This window comes from Lates calcarifer, unplaced genomic scaffold, assembly GCF_001640805.2.
Source record: "Lates calcarifer isolate ASB-BC8 unplaced genomic scaffold, TLL_Latcal_v3 _unitig_4587_quiver_601, whole genome shotgun sequence".
NCBI lineage: Eukaryota > Metazoa > Chordata > Actinopteri > Centropomidae > Lates > Lates calcarifer.
In genome coordinates this window covers 13,009-29,323 of record NW_026116988.1, presented here as the reverse complement: position 1 = coordinate 29,323, position 16,315 = coordinate 13,009, and the positions used below count along the sequence as shown (strand labels likewise).

Below are 16,315 nucleotides of genomic sequence, written 5' to 3'. Positions count from 1 at the left end.
AGCTCTCCTTGTCCCCCCTGGCACGGGGTGAATCGGCCTCTGTGTCAGGCTCCCCAGACAGCTAACGTCTCAAACCCACAGCACCTGCCAGGTTTAGCCTGGTAAACGCTAGATTGCTAGCAAACAAAACTTTCATCATAAAGGATTTCTTCATGTCCTGAGGACTGGATTTCCTCTTTGTGACTGCTGGTTTAATGTTGGTGAGTCCAGTGCTTTCACTGAACTTCTACCAGTGAATTGCTTTCTGGCCACTCGAGGACACTGTACAATAAGCAATAAAACAACAATGGGTGGTAATGTGTAGGAGGTCAGACAGATATGGAGGGGCGAGGATGTGGATGGTTATGGAGGGACTTTTGAAGGAGGCCAAAGAGGAGAGAGTTGCAGTAATCAGTGCAGGAGGTGATGAGGCTGTGGACAAGGATGGAGGCAGCATGAGGGGTGAGGGAGGGGCCCAGTCGATTAATGTTGCGTAGATGGAAGTATGCAGACTGGGTGATGTTATTGATGTGAGACTGAAATGATAATGTGCTATCAAGGATGACACCCAGACTCTTAACTTGGGGGGAAGGGGAAACTGTCAATTGTGAGGGAGAAGCTGTCAACTTTGGACAGAGTGCATTTGGTGGTCTTATTGATGTTTAATTTTAGAAAATTGGAGGTGAACCAGGATTTTATTTATTCCTTTTATCCCGGAAGGTGGGAAAGTGGAGTTTGGGTTGCTGGAGAGGTAGAGCTGGGTGTCATCCGCAAGCATTGGAAATGGATATTGAATTTACTGAAGATATTGGGGGAGAAGGTAAGCAATAAAGAGAAGGGGCCCCAGGACAGAGCCCTGGGGCACACCTGTAGTGACTGGGAAGGGGTCCGGAGAGATAGGAGTGGAACCAATCAAGGGTGGTGTAAGTGATGCCAATGGAGGAGAGTCTACTGAGAAGGATGGGGTGTGAGATGGTGTCAAAGGCTGCACTCAAGTCAAGAAGGATGAGAATGGAGAGCAAACCGGTGTCAGCTGCAATGAGAAGTTCATTGGTGATTTTTATGAGGGCTGTTTCTGTACTATGAGCGAGAGCAGAAGCCAGACTGGAATGGTTCATATAGGCTATTTTGAGTTCAATGCAAATGAAGTTGGGAGGCGACTATTTTTTCAAGAATTTTGGAGATGAAAGGTAAGTTTGAGATGGGGCGAAGGTTATTATAGTTGTTGGGATCTGAGCCAGGTCTCACAGGTGTCAGTTGAGTACAGATAGGGGGGTAGGAAGTCGGGAGGATGCAGAATTTTGTTGAGGAGTGAGAATAGTGACTTGGTGTTTCCTTCATTAGAGCTGATTAGACCAGAGTAAAAGTTTGATTTGGTTTTAGCAACTGAGTCCTTGTGATGTAACATGGGTTTTGTGCATTTCTTTGTGAACAGTAAGACCAGTTTTTTTTAGAGCCGCTGTTACTTTCCCCGAGGAATAGTCTAGGGTTGGGGGGAAGCAACAAATAAAGAAATAATGTCCCGGGAGGGAATAGAGAGCAAACAAGATTGGAGACACTGTATAGTCAAGGAAAAAAGGTTTATTCACTAACAAAAGACGCTGGGGCTCAAACCAAAGACAAAACAACCAAGGGACCAGGATAAACTATAACCAGCACACACAAGTGCAACGCAGCATAGATAAATCAAAGTTTCACACTCCAGAATGGAGTCCACTGGAAGCCACTGCTCCCACACACACGCCCGACCGGCATACAGAGGCCCACTGGCCACGACTGGTGCCTCTCTCTCTCTTTTACGACTTCCGCTCCTAATCAGGAGCGGATGTGAACTCAGGGCAAGACGATCACCTGGAAAGAAAGAAAAAGAGAGGGAGAGAGGGAGAGAGAGAGAGAGAGAGCACAACACACACACACACAAGCAAACACACAGCCCGTAACACTAGGGCTGTAACAACCGCTCAAGTTGTCGACCTTTAGCTTTCATTGACCAGAGCTCAGGAGTATACCAGGGGGCAGTTGACGTGAAGGAAACAGACCTTGTTCTCACTGGGGCAAGAAAGTTGAGGATGTTGCCGCTCCTACAACCTTATTCAACGTCTGCTGTTATAATTAGAAATTACTAGTACTGCTTCTTGTATTATTGCTAATTTTGCTAATTTTACTACTTTAATTATCACTACTATCATTTCTACTACTGCATTATTGGTATCATTTTACATTTTTTACATGGAATCCCTCTCCCCCTTCCCCACGCCCTCTAGCTTTCTCAACCCAACCGGTCGAGGCAAATGGCCACTCACTCTGAGTCTGGTTCTGCATGAAGTTTCTGCCTCTTAAAAGGATGTTTTTCCTTGCCACTGTTGTCTAGTGCTTGCTCATGGTTTGTTGGGTCTCTCATCAGTCCAGACCTGTTCTATATGAAAAGTGCCTTGAGATGACTTTTGTTGTGATTCGGCACTACATAAATAAAACTGAATTGAATTGATTTATCAGTCAACTGTAAAAGAGGCCAAAAGAAAAAATTCTCTAATATAATTTTGTCAAACTGTCACAAGCTTTGTTTGCTGTTTAGAACCATCAACTGTTAAACACTCCTCAGACTGTCTGTATAGAGGCTTCTCCTGCTGTTTGTGAAAACTTTCTTCACTTTTTTATTGACAAGGTCGCTTCCAAGGGCTCTTATTTCACCTCCTGCATATGACCCTTCAGTCTCTGTCCCCTGCACTGCTGTTTTTCACAGCCTGTGACTCTGTCCTGTTTACAGGAGATTGTTGGTCATTTGAAGCCCTTAGGTTCTCCGAATGATATTGTTCCTCCTTGACTAAACACTCTTTCCCTACTGTTGGGGCACCAGTTCTTACAATTATTAATAGCAGTCTGTTCTCAGGTATGGCCCCTGTGAATTTTAAGCATGCAGTTGTGTAGCCTCTAATAAAAAAGCCTGACTTAGATCCTGCAATTTTAGTTAATTTCAAGCCCATTTCCAAACTGCCCTTTTTATCAAAATCCTTAAGAAGATAGTTTATTGTCAGCTAATGGCTTTTTTAAAAGAACAAAATATTCTCATGGTTTTCCAATCCGGTTTTAAAACTCTTGAGGCACTGAAACATCTCTTTTACGAGTTTTTAATGATGATGATAATGATCATTTTTAGCTACTGACTGGGATTGCTGTGTTATTCTTGTGCTTTTAGATTTGACTGCTGCATTTGACACAGTGGACCATGAAAAGTTTGTTTTTTGTTTGGAACAGTGGGTGGGCATCATGGGCATAGCCCTGGAATGGTTTAGGTCCTACTTAACAGATTGAACTTTCTGTGTTAACCTCAGCAACTCTGTGTCCTCCACTGCTCCTCTTTCATGTGGGGTCCCACAGGGCTCAGCTTTAGGGCCTCTTCTTTTCTTCCTTTTATTTATTGCCACATGGCTCCATACTTAGGAAATGGGGCATTTCATTCCACTGCTATGTAGATGACAATTAAGCAATATTAACCGAGAGATGCTCTGCATCACTGTTGTGCTCAAATGACGTTAAAGCACACCCTCGAGTTTAATATTGCGATTATGCAACTACTACCAACAAAGCAAAATGTATAATCAAATCTGTTCATGATGAGCAATTTGCTCTCAAAATTAAAAGGTTTTGGTGAGTGTTTCTATGGAAATACATGGGCTCTGACTGGAACACAATCAGTCACGTCAGTGGACTCCTATGTGTAATGTAACCGAGTTTACCACTACGACAAATAATCAGACCCTTAGTAACGGCCTAGCAACAGAAATGCTTTTCTAGTCCCAGATGAGTGAACTCTGAGCTGACATTGATGCTTTATCGAGGTCTTGGAATTGACCGAAATAAATCAATAGCCTACTGCACAAATAAATGCTTACTTTTATCAACCACATTATAACAAAGACGCTGCATTTATTTAGACATTTACTCACACGGATGTAGCTTCTGCAACTGCAAACTTTTACATGAATTTTAAATTATAGCGCCCTGTGTCACCAGCACAGCTGATGGAGAAAGGCGAGGCGCTTTGCTTTTTTTAGTGATGAGTAAGGCGTGCTGTCATGCTGATTTGAGCACATTCTAAATGTCTTGTGGACCAATCAGATTGCTCGGGCGGAACAACTTGTTGTATAATCAGATTTACATGCCTCTTAAGAAGAATGACTCTTACGCTATCAAACCACTGCTCAAGTGTCTTGATGACATTAAGGCCTGGATGGCTTTAAACTTTTTAAATTTTAATTAGAGTAGCAGTTGGAGTAGTTCTCCTGGTCCTGGTCCAAGTATAGAAAAAGGCCCAAGTTCTGCATGCCCTGTCCCTGACAAGCAGCAAAAGTCCAGTCACCACCGGATGACAGGTTTTGACCCAGCTTGGCTGTCAGAGGAGAAATACTCCCCCTGGCTGTACAAGACTGATCTTGGTAAGTATATAAATATAAATAATATATAGTAATATAAATACATACATTACATACATACATGCATAAATGAATAAATAGACAGATTAGATAGAGTGATAGATAAAATACAGTACACAGAGAATGAGTAGGGGATTATTTCAGTTTTCTTTTTGTTTTTGGTTTTAGAAATGTTCTGTTGAATATGTAGGCAGCATAAACAGGCAGTTGTGAGAGGAAACCAGACCTGGCCATTTATAGAGTCTCCCTGCCAGTACTACAGAAAGGACAAACTTGACAAACAAATGGCGTCTGAGCATCACAGAATAGCCTGTCAGCACCAATCAATTTTGACAGCAGGTAAAAATTGTTTATTTTACAATTTGATCAATAACATGGCTCTTCAATGCTGATGATGCATTTCATTTCAGGCAACACTCTCCTTGCATCATTTGGCCCCACAGTTGTCCTGGAGCCTGAGGCTGTGGTCGGGGCATTGAAGTGCTTGTACTGGCTAATAAAGCATGAAATAGCCCACCACGCCAACTATCCAGAATTGCTGCACCTATTTTGACAAGCTTAATGTAAGCTTCTTTTGTTAATGTTTACCATATTTTTTGTTTTGTTTTGTCTTATGTGATCGCTGTATTGACAATGAATTGGATTTTTCTTGCATAAAATTAGTTAAAGAATTCATATACTGCATTTAATTGTCAAGCATCTTTGAATGTTAACCTTTCCAACATTTTTTTAGAAAAAGCACCAACTATAGGCCACATCAAATAATTAACAAAATGCTGGAAATTCTGCCTGCTGTCATCGAGAGGCCAATATTGAGGGATATTTCTCAGTCACAAGCCATAAGCTTAGAGATTGATGAGACCACAGATGTCTCTGTGTGCAGACAGCTAGACATTCATGTGAGGTAGGTCTCCTCAAAGTGTAACATTTCATTGACCAATAAAATTTAGATAGATATGAAATGTATAAAATGTATCATATGGATATTATTAGACACTTGGACAATGAGGGGAAGGGTTTCTGCCAATTCCTGGATCTGATTTGCCTGACTGACAGGAAAGCAGATTCAATAGGGGCACCACTAAAGAACATTATTCACACGAAGGGCATCCCCACAACACTTAATCTTTGGCCTTGGAACCAATGGTGCTGCTGTAATGACAGGTGTAATACCTTGTTTCTAGTACAGTATTAAACTGTTCTGAATATTTTGTTTAATAAACAAATGTATTCAATAGGAAGACAAAATGGAGTTGCAAAACAGCTATCAGAGGAATGGCCATGGCTCATAAGTGTCCACTGTGCTGCACATAGGCTAGCTCTAGCCTGTAAGGATGTATCTGAAGAGGTGCCTTATATGGCTACATTCAGAGACCACTTGGAACAGCTGCACCTGCACTTCAGAAACAGTGCAAACCACTCTGCTTCTCTGAAAGCTGCTGCAGAGGTTCTCAGTGTGTGTGAGCTGAAAGTGAAGGTAAATAAATAATGCTTCAAATAAATTGACATGTGAATACTTGCATTTATATTATTTATTTGAAACCAGCTGTTTTTTCTGTCATTGACTAGCAAGTAAAGGACACACGAAGGCTCTCCCAACATGAAGCAGTAAAAAACCTCCTAAGAAACATAACTGCTGCACTGGGTGCCTTAGCAGAGGAAGTAGAGACCAGCAAATGTCCTACTTTTAAGGGACTGTATTCATTCCTTGGCACTTATCGCTTCACTGCTGCCCTTCATCTGCAAGCTGATGTGCTCCCTTACATTGCACGTGAGAGAGCACTCTTCCAAAAGGAGGATGTCATGTTCCTGGCAATTAAAGCTGATCAAGAAGACCAGCTCTGTCCTGGGGTGGCCCCTAGACCCAGTGGAAGTGGTGGGAGAGAGGACAGCGAGTTCCACCCCATGCAGAACAGTCTGACAGCACTGAGCAGCTCTTTCAGCAATAGGCTGCTTCACCCAAAGTGTGTGAAGAAGTATTGCAGGTCCTTCCTTCCTGCTGCTGTCAGACTCTACAATCAGCACTGCTCCTAGTTCACCACACAGTCCAAGGACCATTTCACAAGGTTCTACACCTTAATCCATCCTAACAAAACAGCTGCTATCAGTCGTGTGCAATGCCATTTTCAAAATGTGCAAAATCTGTATTTAGTTTAATGTGTCTCTATGTATATAGTTCTGTATATATTACTCCTTTGTTCATATTTTTATTACATTGTCCTGTTCATACTGTTCTTATGTTTATATTTTCTGTACTAATATTTTGCTTATACTTTGTCTTTTACTCATATTTATGCCTTTTTTTCTCTCTTTTCAATCTCTGATGCTGCCGCAACAATGTTAATTTCCCCGTTGTGGGACTAATAAAGGGCTATCTTATCTTAAAGAGCAGGAAACTTAAATCACTCAGCTCAACTGCTATTTTTTATCTTCATTTTTATTTTGCACAAACATAGGGTACCACAATTAATCTTTTCATGAGTCAATGTATTTAATTTCCCAGGTCATTGTCACAATGGTTTTAATACAGGGCATAAAAGATTCTGGTGGTCATCAACCTTGCTAACACTTGAGTAAGTTGACCCAAAATTTGGATGACCCTTCAGGACTGGGGGTATTCTGCATCTCTGCAGAACAGGAGAAAGGGAGAAGAAGGGATAATGAGAAAGACAGCAGTACTGGCAAAGATTTCAATCACAGGTATGATTATTACTTCATAGATGTAACTTCAGTTTTGTTGTTGTCCAGTTTTATTTATACTAATAGTTTACTGACATTTTTCATGTGTTTGATCAGGTGATGGATCCATATTTGGATGGCCTCATTGCCCATCTCGAGAGATGTTTCTGTGAGGTTGGAGTTGTGGCTCCATTTGGGATACTCGCCCCACAAGCAGCTGCACTCCCTGACAACACTGCACACACAAAACTGAGGATAGTGGTAGACGTTGACGTAGACGTGGTAGAGATGTTCCTGTGTCGATTTTGGCATATCAAGGAGCAAGTGGTCTCTGGTCCACTCAAGGTAACTTTAAAATGTGACATTTTCACATGACATTATCATGAACACTATACTGTGTTACTGATATCATTTTGAACCTTTTCAGAACAAGACACAGCCATACTGTCCGAACTGTCCTCAAAACATGAGTTTGGTGTCCTGTACCCATCTATGAGCCTGCTGGCTTCCATTGCCCTGACGGTCCCAGTCAGCAGTGTAAACTGTGAGAGGGACAGCTACAGGGTGATAAATACGTTTCGCAATGGGATTTGAATAGGCTTTATTGGAAAAAACACAAAGTAGTGCACAAAAGTAGGGAGCCTCGAGCCGCTGCGTCCGTGCGCACCACCATCTTGAGAACCTGATTTGCTGCTTTAAGCTATCACTATTTCAAGCTATCAGCTATCTTCTTCTTCCAGAAGCCCAGAAAGAGACACTACAGTGACAAAAGCTGCACACCTTGTGGATAATTGTCATAAAAAGAAATGTTCCGATGTTTAGTTCCATGTACAGTTCAAATAATTGTTCGGTTCTTATATTGACTGCTGTCAAAGCTCACCTCCTGCTCTAAATGGTCTTGCCCCGTCCTACCTCTCTGAGCTGCTACCCCCTTATACCCCTACCCATTCTCACAGCTTCTCCTGGGGGTACCTAAAACCAGGTGTAGGACCATTCCTTCGCTGTTGCAGCCCCAAAATTATGGAATGTTTTGCCGCTACACATAAAATAGGCCTCTTCTTTATTAATATTTTGTGTATACATAAGTTGCCTCGTGTGAACCGTGAGCCCATTCGTATTGTATTTTATGTATTTATTTTATATATTTTATTCATTTACATTTTTAACTTACATGCATTTTATTGTATTATATTTATTGTATGTTTTTATTTATCTCCTCACTAATCTTTTCTGTACAGCACTTTGTCCCTCTGTGGGTTTTAAAGTGCTTTATAAATAAAGTTAGATTGGATTCACAGCCCAGAACCACTTTCCTCTGGAGGAGCTCCCCTCACCTAAAGAGGTGAATGCTGTGGAAGAGAGGCCTCCCTCAAAGGTAACCTACTGGACTCAGCCACTAACCCTCCTTATCTCTGGGAACCACCGTTAGTCTGTTCAGTTGCTCCTCATACCCTCACCTCACATTCCCCTGGTCCTGGGTCAGCCTTGGTTACACCTCCACGATCCCCAAATTGACTGGCAAAACAACACCATCACCAGGTGGAGTCCCTACTGTCACTCCAGCTGCCTCCGATCTGCCATTCCCTTCTCCAACATTCCTGCCCAGGATCCTCCTGAACCCCCTAATCTCTCCTCAGTCCCTCCGGAATACCATGACCTGGATACAGTGTTCAGTAAGCAACAGGCGGTCTCCCTTCCTCTTCATAGCCCCTAAGATTGCTCCATTGAGCTCCTTCCTGGTGCCACACTCCCTTCCAGCCGTCTGTACAATCTCTCTCACCCTGAGAGAGACGCCATGGAGAAGTACATCCAAGAATCCCCATCTGCTGGCCTCGTATGACCCTCATCCTCCCCTGGTGGGAGCAGGATTCTTTTTTGTGAAGAAAAAGGACAATTCCCTCTGTCTCTGCATAGATTACCATGGTCTCATCATAACAGTTAAAAACAAATACCCACTCCGCTTCCTGGACTCTATGTTTGCCCCTCTCCATCAAGCCACCCTATTTTCTAAACTGGATTTACATTATGCGTACCACTTGGTTAGGATAAGAAAGGGAAACGAGTGGAAAACAGTGTTCAACACCCCTCTAGGCCATTCTGATTATTTAGTAATGTTCTTCGGCTTCACCAACACCCCCGCTGTTTTCCAGGCTTTAGTTAATGTGTTAAGAGACATGCTCAGCCATTATGTGTTTGTCTACCTGGATGATATCCTGATTTTCTCAAGAACCCCCACGGAGTACCAATGCCATGTCAGGTCAGTTCTCCAGTGACTGCTTGAAAACAAGCTTGTCAAAGATGAAAAATAAAATGTCTTTTACACTCTCAGTCTGTCAGCTTCCTGGGGTACATCATGGAGAGTGGCCAGATCCGATCCGACCCAGCCAAGGTTGGGTTGAGGCAGTGGTGAATTGACTCAAGCCAGAGACCCAAAAACAACTTCAAATGTTCCTTGGCTTTGCCAACTTTTACAGCAGATTTATCAATAACTATAGTAAGGTAGCAGCTCCCCTAACCCAACTCACTTCCATCTCTCTACCGTTCTCCTGGCCCCCTGAAGCTGAGCCTGCCTTCTTCTCTCTTAAGACCCTTTTCACCACAGCCCCCCATCCCAGTGCACCCCAACCCATCCAAGCAGTTTGTGGTTGAGGTGGATGCCTCAGAATCAGGGGTAGGGGCTGTATTCTCCCAGCATTGCTCTATTGATCAGAAATTGCATCCAAGTGCCTTTTATTCCCATTTTTTAAGCCCCACAGAGCAGAACTATGATGTGGGATTTTGTGGCAGCCTGCTCCGTCTGTGCCCGCAGTAAGGCCTCACACCAGCCCTCAACAGGCCTCCTTTGTCCTTTGCCTATTCCGAAGTGCCCCTGGTCCCATATTGCTGTGGACTTTGTCACCATTCTACCACCATCGGAAGGTAAAACCAACACATGATCCATAATTGATAGTTTTTCCAAAGCTGTCCATTTTGTCCCCCTACCTAAACTCCCCACAGCCTTGGAAACAGCCAACCTCCATGTTCACCATGTCTTCAGAGTCCATACCTCAGGACATTGTGTCGGATCAGGGACCTCAATTTTCCGCCCAAGTCTGGAGAGCTTTTTGCCGTGTGGTGGGAGCCACAACCAGTCTCAGTTCTGGATACCACCCCCAAATCAACGGCCAGACGGAGGGGGCCAACCAGGATCTCAAGGTGGTACTCTGCTGTTTCACCACTTGCCAACCAGCCTCCTGGAGCACCCACCTTCCATGGGTGGAATATGCTCATAACTCCCTGACAAGCTCTGCCACAGGTATGTCCCCCTCTATGGCCATGATGGGATATCAACCTCCTCTATTCCCCTCCCAGGAGGACAAAGTGGCTGTTCCCTCTCTACAGATGCGCCTACGCTGTGTGTGGATTGAAGCACAGGTGTGGCCATGGCTACGCCAGGAGGTGTCCCATTATGGCCCCCTCCTCACTCTATTTTCCCAAGTGGCATTTCCCTGTGCTGTGTGTCCAGTGTCTCCTCTCTCTGTCCTATCTCTGCCTGTGTGTGTGCTCCTCAGTTTCATCTGTCTCAGATGCTTAGTCACTCATCGCCAGATTGTTCCGCTTCACGGAGTGGTAATGCTCCAGGCTTCTCTGCAACTTGTGTCAACCTTTCTTCATCATTCCTGGTGAGGAGAGTCCCCCTGTTCCTCGTCAACTGTCCCCCTAAACATCCACCTGCCAGCTTCCTCACCCCGCTGCTCCAGCTCCCCTCACCAAGACCCATTCCCACCAACTACACTTTAAAGAACTGTTTTTTTCCCTCAACATCTGTGTCCGGGTCTGAGTCTGCCTTCTGTGTTTGTTCCTCTGGCTTTGAGCCATAGATTGCAACAAACCTAGCGGAAAGGAGTCTGACTTTGGGGCGGCTGTTGCTCAAGAGGTAGAGCAGTCGCCCACCAACCAGAAGGTCGGTGGTTCGATCCCCAGCTTCTCTAGTCTGCATGCTGACGTATCCTTGAGCAAGATAGTGAACCCCAAATTGCACCAAATGTGTGCATCGGTGTATGAATGTGTGCATTAGAGAGCACTTACTTACATGTATAGAATAAGTGCCATATGAATGTGTGTGTCAATGGGTGAATGTGACATATAGTGTGAATCCTTTTGAGTGGTCGATCTGACGAGAAATACAGTCCATTTACCATTACTTTGCACTACTCAAAATGGCTCTGGACAGTCTGCTTAATGGCCATACCCATCTCACCAAACAGTTCAAATACCAAGTACACCTGGAACACTTGAAGTTACAGAGTGCTTACACTCAAGCACATATGCAAGACCCTCAGCCATATACTACAGCACTATAGGGCTTTCCAGGACAAGTATGGTCAACCTCAACAGCTTGTCCAGAGTAAACATTGTGCCATGCTGAACTCTCCCCCAATTGAATTTGGGAATATGGAAGCCTTTAATAATTTCAGGCTTTAATAGACATGCTCCAGTCTTTAGAGGGTGAAAATGGCTATCAACTGCGATGTAGCATGTCTGCCTGGTTGCAGGTCAAGTCACAAGGCAAGCACATCTCCAGTAGAGCAGCGGACATGTTCCAAGACCAGACCAAGCAAGACCGGCAAGAGAATGCAGGGAAACCCTGTAAAGTCTGCAAACAGCAACACCTCACTGTGCTGCATGCAGTTTGTCAGCAGGAGCCCAAGAAGTTCTTAATGATCAGTACTACTCCTAACCACCTTGATCACCCAAACCGTCCTTAGAAAGTCATGCTCATGATAGTGAAGGTCAGTCTACATAGTGCATAGCATTCCCTAGAAGCCTTTGCAGTTCTAGATGATGGATCTGAACAGACCATCATCAGCACTCCATCATCTCAGCTCTTGTCCCCCACCCCACCCCCACCCTCACCGCAGCCATCTCTCCTTCCCTCCACACACCTCCCCCCAGACACCACAACACCCCCCTCTTCCTCCCCCACCTCAACACAATCTCCGCCTCATATCACTACAGACCAGGTCAGAGGACAGCTGAGGAATCTTCGGCCCAGGAAAGCAGCAGGCCCGGACAAAGTGTGTCCAAGACTACTGAAGACCTGCACTGCAGAACTGGGGGAACCACTACAATGGATCTTCAACCTTAGCCTGCAGCTAGGGAGAGTGCCCAACCTCTGGAAGACATCCTGCATCGTTCCAGTTCCAAAGAAGAACCAGCCCAGCAAGCTGAATGACTTCCGACTGGTGGCACTCACTTCACACCTAATGAAGACATTGGAGCAGCTCTTCCTCAGCCTCCTTGGACCCCAGGTGAAACACGCCCAGGACCACCTGGAGTTTGGGTACCAGCAAGGTGTTGGTGTGGAGGATGCCATCCTCTACCTGCTACACCAAGCCCACTCCCATCTGGATAAGGGAAGCGGCACAGTGAGGATTCTATTCTTGGACTTCCCCAGCACCTTTAATACCATCCAGCCCCCCATGCTTCGGGACAAACTGAGCAGGATGGGAGTGGACCCCTACCTGGTGGACTGGATCTCTGACTACCTCACTGGCAGGCCACAGTATGTCAGGCTGAAGGACATCATGTCTGACACTGTGTTCAGCAGCACTGGAGCCCCCTAGGGCACAGTGCTGGCCCCTCTTCTCTCTTGACAGAGAGGAGTACCGGAGACTGGTGGGGGACTTTGCTGCATGGTGCCACACTAATCACCTACAGCTCAACTCTAAGACGAAGGAGCTGGTCATTGACTTTGGGAGGTCCAGACCAAGATCGCGACCAGTCCTGTTAGAGGGAGCTGAGATGGAGGCTGTGGACTCTTACAAATACCTCGGGCTGTGGATGGATAACAAACTGGACTGGACAACACACACCAGTCACCTGTATGGGAAGACACAAAGCAGGATGTACTTCCTAAGGAGACTGTGGTCTTTCAATGTCTGCAGCAAACTGCTGTGGATGTTCTACCAGTCTGTGGTTGCCAGCGTCCTCTTTTACACTGTGGTGTGCTGGCAGCATTTCCAAGAAGGACACATACAGACTGGATAAACTGATCAGGTGGGCTGGCTCTGTGGTCGAAGTTGGATGCCAGCCACCCTCTGCACATCGTCATCAGCAACCAGAGGAGCCTGTTCAGCGAAAGACTGCTCTTGCCCAAGTGTAGGACTAAAAGACTTAAGAATTTCTTTGTCCACCATGCCATCACACTCTACAACTCCTCACTTTTTTTGGGGGGGGGTTATGGAGGACAGAAGGGAGTGGTAGCCCCCTTAATGTGCAATGACCCACCCGGACACTCAATGACCTCATCAACCGCCAGCCATATACAGTTCAGTATATTTGTATTTATTTATCTTAATGCCATACACAGTCCAGTATACTCAGTATATTTATCTTAATTCACTCTTATTTTATTCTATTTATATTCTGTGTCATTTGCAAACTGTCCTGCATGCTGCTCCTGTCTGTCATTTGCAAACTGTTGTTGCCACTGCCCTGTGTGCTGTGTCTGTCTGTATAAGCTGGTGGAAACTTAATTTCCCTGAGGTAGTCATCCCAAAGGGATCAATAAAGCCTGTCCAAGTCTAGGTCTAAGTCTAGACACCTGGCCAATGCCAAGGACTGATGAAGTTCAAAAGGAGGATGAGGATGTGCTACAGAAGGTTGTATTCTGTGGAACCACCACCTGCAGCAGTCCAAATCTACTGTCTGTCTCTGACAGCTAGGATGATGGATGGATGATGGATGTTTTGGCTGCTGCAGATGCTTTAGCTGCAGAACAGTATCTCTTGAAACAAGCTCAAGGTGATGCTTTCCCAGAAGAAGTGCAGGCTTCATCTGCTGGGAGGTCCCCTCTCTAAGCAAGGTTGCTTATTCAACCGTGCTCCAGAGTATGATGCTGCCACTAGCCCTTGTATTATGTTAAGGGTCAATTTGACCCATTTCGGTTTTTGTGTTGACCAAAGTACTGGTTATCCTTTCTTTTTCTTGTTTAGTCTTGTGACTTTTCCTCATCTAGGGTCATGAACTGGTGTGTAAAATCTGGACACTTTGATATTTAGTGGAATGTCTGTGCAGAGTTTGTAAGATGATGTTGCGGGTCATTTTGACCTGGACACTTTTATGTGGGTAAGTAGCTGTACAGATCCAAAATAAACATACCTCTTTGATGTCCTTTTAATCTACATCAAATCTACTGTGCTTTGATGTACAGTTAATTGTATTTTGACTGCCAGAGACCCAGGTGTGTGTTGAGGAGGGACTTTCTCCCCCTTGTTCTTGTCACTTTTCTCATGCCATCTCTTTGACCAACACACCAAAAATGAGCTCCAGAAGGTTTACAGCTGAAGAAACTGTATCACAGATTTTGAACTCAGATAGTGACGCAGAGGAAGAGATTTCAGAGATAGAGGATCTTTCAGAGACCGAGGACAATGTAATTAATGATCCAGATTGTCAATTTTCCGACAATGAGGAGGATTCAGAGGACGAGCCTGCCATTGTCTCTCCATCGGTTGAAAGCCAAGGAATGCAGCAATCATCATCCACAGAGGGGACATGAGCATCTAAAGATGGTAATATAAAATGGTCAACATCACCACACCAAAGCCGAGGTAGACTGTCATCTTCCAATGTCATCAAAATGACTCCCGGTCCTACAAGATTTGCTGTCACACGAGTTGATGATCAAATCAGCATTTCAGCTCTTCATATCCCCACCAATAGAGAAGATTATACTAGAAATGACCAACTTGGAGGGGAGGCGTGTATTTCAGGAGAAATAGAAGCCACTGGATCAGATTGACTTGCATGCTTACATCGGAATTCTGGTATTAGCTGGAATGTACAGGTCAAAGGGAGAAGCAACTGCAAGTCTATGGGATGAAGAGTATGGAAGGCCAATCTTTCGAGCAACAATGTCTCTGGAGACATTTCACATGATATCTCGTGTAATCCGATTTGACAACCGTGAAACCAGAGCTGGTCGACGTGAAAGAGACAAAGTAGCTGCGATTAGACATGTATGGAATAAATGGGTTGAAATTCTACCTTTGTTGTACAATCCTGGTCCACGTTATTGTAGATGAGCGCCTTGTTCCATTCAGGGGGCGCTATCCTTTCAAACAGTACATGCCCAAAAAGCCTGCCAAGTATGGCATCAAAATGTGGGCAGCCTGTGATGCAAAATCTAGCTATGCTTGGATAATACAAGTGTATACTGGAAAGCTACCTGGAGGAGCATCTGAGAAGAATCAGGGGATGCGTGTGGTGCTGGAGATGAGTGAAGGGTTGCAAGGTCATAACATCACATGTGACAACTTCTTTACATCCTACTGCCTTGGAGATGAACTTCAGAAGAAAAGCTGACTATGTTGGGAAAAGTCAGAAGAAATAAGCCAGAACTTCCCAGTGAAATTCTGAAGATGCAGGGCAGACCTCTGCATTTCTAAATATTTGTTTTCACATAGAAAGCAGCAGTTGTTTCATACTGCCCAAAGAGAAACAAGAATGTTCTTGTAATGAGCACAATGCACACAGATGCATCTCTGAGCACAAGAGAAGACATGAAGCCACAAATGATCCTGAACTATAACTCCACCAAAGGAGGAGTTGACAATCTGGACAAAGTCACAGCAACATACAGCTGCCAGCACAAGACTGCCTGTTGGCCCTTGGTGATTTTCTACAACATTGTGGATGTGTCTGCTTACAATGCCTATGTCCTATGGACTGAAATCAACCAGCAATGGAATGCCGGCAAATTGTACCGACGTCGGCTTTTCCTGGAAGAACTTGGCAAAGCACTCGTCACTCCCAAGATCCAGAGGCGAGCCAGGCCAGCTCGACCCCCAGCAGTGGCAGCTGTCATTGAAAAGGTCAAGATCAATTGCCAATCTGCAATGGATCTAGTGGACACAGGTGTAAAGAAACTGAAAATATGCCAGGTCTGTCCCTCCCGAGAGGACAGTAAAACAAGTACCTCTTGTGTGAAATGCAAGAATTACATCTGCAGAAAGCACACAGTTACATTCTGTCCATCATGTGGAGAGCATTGAAAATGTTGAACATTGTAAATGTGAGAAAAAGGGGCAAGTTAAATGAAAAAAATGCAGAGGGAAAAACTTGAACAAAATAGTTCTTAAATATAGTGTTGAAATTAAAAATGTATTGTTATGTCTCTTTTCTAAATGTTTATATAATCTAAAATAAAGTTGTTATTGGTTTAAATTGTTTTTTGACTG

General features: G+C 44.4%; 1 pseudogene; it reads left to right on the top strand.

Annotated features, from left to right (window-relative positions):
• The first annotated feature begins 14,394 nt into the window (after positions 1 to 14,394).
• On the top strand, positions 14,395 to 16,018 carry LOC108900669 (piggyBac transposable element-derived protein 4-like; annotated as a pseudogene).
• The last annotated feature ends 297 nt before the right edge of the window (positions 16,019 to 16,315 follow it).